Below are 3,222 nucleotides of genomic sequence, written 5' to 3'. Positions count from 1 at the left end.
TAGTAGCTGGGGATTTCAACAGCCCACTGACTGAACTGGACAGATCCTCCAAGCAGAAAATAAGCAAAGAATCAATGGACTTAAACAGAGCTCTATAACAAATTGATCTAACAAACATCTACAGAACATTCCACCCCAATAAAGTTGAATATACATTCTTCTCATCAGCTCATGGTGCTTTCTCTAAAATTGATCATATCCTAGGCCACAAATCAGACCTCTACAAATTAAAAAATATATAAATCTTTTTCGCAACGGGTTTGCCGCCAGAACACAGGTGCCGTGAAAACCACCCATAAAAGCCAAAATGGGAAAGGAAAAGACTCACATCAACATCGTCGTCATCGGACACGTAGATTCGGGCAAGTCCACCACTACTGGCCATCTGATCTACAAATGTGGTGGGATCGACAAAAGAACTATCGAGAAATTTGAGAAGGAGGCCGCTGAAATGGGAAAGGGCTCCTTCAAGTATGCCTGGGTCTTGGATAAACTGAAAGCTGAGCGTGAGCGTGGTATCACCATTGATATCTCCCTGTGGAAATTTGAGACCAGCAAATACTATGTGACTATTATTGATGCCCTGGGACACAGAGACTTTATCAAAAACATGATTACAGGCACATCTCAGGCTGATTGTGCTGTCCTGATTGTTGCTGCTGGTGTTGGTGAATTTGAAGCTGGTGTCTCAAAGAATGGGCAGACCCATGAGCATGCCCTTCTGGCTTACACACTAGGTGTGAAACAACTAATTGTTGGTGTTAACAAAATGGATTCCACTGAGCCGCCCTACAGCCAGAAAAGATACGAAGAAATTGTTAAAGAAGTCAGCACTTACATTAAGAAAATTGGCTACAACCCTGACACAGTAGCATTTGTGCCAATTTCTGGCTGGAATGGTGACAACATGTTGGAGCCAAGTGCTAACATGCCTTGGTTCAAGGGATGGAAAGTCACCCGTAAAGATGGCAATGCCAGTGGAACCACACTGCTTGAAGCTCTGGATTGCATCCTGCCACCAACTAGTCCAACTGACAAGCCCTTGTGTCTGCCTCTCCAGGATGTCTACAAAATTGGCGGTATTGGTACTGTGCCTGTGGGCCGAGTGGAGACTGGTGTTCTCAAACCTGGCATGGTGGTCACCTTTGCTCCAGTCAATGTTACAACTGAAGTAAAGTCTGTGGAAATGCACCATGAAGCTTTGAGTGAAGCTCTTCCAGGGGACAACGTGGGCTTCAACGTCAAGAATGTGTCTGTCAAAGATGTTGTCATGGCGACGTTGCTGGTGACAGCAAAAACGACCCACCAATGGAAGCTGCTGGCTTCACTGCTCAGGTGATTATCCTGAACCATCCAGGCCAAATTAGTGCTGGGTATGCTCCTGTACTGGATTGTCACACAGCTCATATTGCCTGCAAGTTTGCTGAGCTGAAAGAAAAGATTGACCGCCGCTCTGGAAAGAAGCTGGAGGATGGCCCTAAATTCTTGAAATCTGGTGATGCTGCCATCGTCGATATGGTTCCTGGCAAGCCCATGTGTGTCGAGAGCTTCTCAGACTATCCTCCTCTGGGTCGTTTTGCTGTTCGTGATATGAGACAGACAGTTGCTGTGGGTGTCATCAAAGCGGTGGACAAGAAGGCTGCTGGAGCTGGCAAGGTCACCAAATCTGCCCAGAAAGCTCAGAAGGCTAAATGAATATTATCCCTAATACCTGCCACCCCACTTTTAAACAGTGGTGGAAGAACAGTTTCAGAACTGTTTGTTTCAATTGGCCATTTAAGTTTAATAGTAAAAGACTGGTTGTTAATAACAATGCATCGTAAAACCTTCAGGAGGAAAAGAAAATGTTTTGTGGACCACTTTTGTTTCTTTTTGTGTGGCAGTTTTAAGTTATTAGTTTTTAAAATCAGTACTTTTTAATGGAAACAACTTGACCAAAAATCTGTCACAGAATTTTGAGACCCATTAAAACAAAGTTTAATGAGAAAAAAAATATATATATATATATAAATCATACCATGTAGCTTCTCAGACCACAGTAGTATAAAATTAGAGTTCATTTCCAACAGAAACACCACTTTACAAAGTCATGGAAATTAAGCAATCTATTGCTGAATGACTGCTTGGTCAAGAAGGAGATCAAGATGGAAATCAAAAGATTCTTTGAACTAAATGATAATGGGGACACAAGTTATCAAAATCTGTGGGATATAGCAAAAGCATTCTTGAAAGGAAAAATAATAGCACTAAATGTGCACATCCAAAAGACCGAAAGCTCACAAATCAACAAACTAATAAACCATCTCAAGGAACTGGAAAAGAAAGAGCAAATTAATTCTAAACCTAGCAGAAAAAAAGAAATAGCTAATATCAGATCAGAACTAAATGAAACTGAGAATAAAAGAACTATACAGAATATTAATACAACCAAAAGTTGGTTTTTTTAAAAGATAAACAATGTTGACACCCTCTTGCTAGAGCAAGAATAACTAGAAAGGAAAGGACTCCAATAAACTCATTTAGAAATGAAAAAGGAGAGGTCACTAAAGACAACATGGAAATACAAAACATTATCTTTGAAAAGTATAAAAATCTATATACCCCAAAACTATAAAATGTGGAGGAAATGGATAAATACTTAGAAACATACAATCTTCCTATGCTCAATCAGGAAGAAATAGAATTCCTGAACAGACCAAAATCAAGCACAGATATTGAAGGAGCAATTAAAAATCTTCCGACAAAAAAAGTTCCAGACCAGATACATTCACACCTGAATTTTACCAAACGTACAAAGAAGAACTCATACCTATACTGTGGAAATTATTCCACAACATTGAGAAGGATAGTATCCTCCCCAACTCATTCCAAGAAACCAATATCACCTTGATACCAAAGCCAGGAAAAGACACAACAAAAAAACAAAACTACAGACCAATATCCCTCATGAATATAGATGCAAAAATCTTGAACAAAATCTTAGCAACCGGAATCCAACAGCACATCAAAAAAATAATTCACCATGATGAGATGGGCTTTATCCAAGAGATGCAAGGTTGGTTCAACATATGCAAATCTGTAAACATAATTCACCACTTAAATAATATCAAGAACAAAGACAATATGATTCTCTCAATCAACACAGAAAAAGCATTTGACAAAATCCAACACCCTTTTATGATAAAAACTCTTGACAAAATAGGAATAGATGGGACATACCTT

General features: G+C 39.5%; 1 pseudogene across 1 annotated transcript; it reads left to right on the top strand.

The window, feature by feature from the left end:
- Positions 1-230: 230 nt before the first annotated feature.
- Positions 231-1,993, top strand: LOC123628611 (annotated as a pseudogene). The gene has a single exon (XR_006731704.1). The product of XR_006731704.1 is annotated as an elongation factor 1-alpha 1-like (transcript).
- Positions 1,994-3,222: the final 1,229 nt, after the last annotated feature.

This window comes from Lemur catta, chromosome X, assembly GCF_020740605.2.
Source record: "Lemur catta isolate mLemCat1 chromosome X, mLemCat1.pri, whole genome shotgun sequence".
Lineage (NCBI taxonomy): Eukaryota > Metazoa > Chordata > Mammalia > Primates > Lemuridae > Lemur > Lemur catta.
Note: the sequence above shows the minus strand (reverse complement) of the source record. Positions and strands in the feature narration are given on the sequence as shown.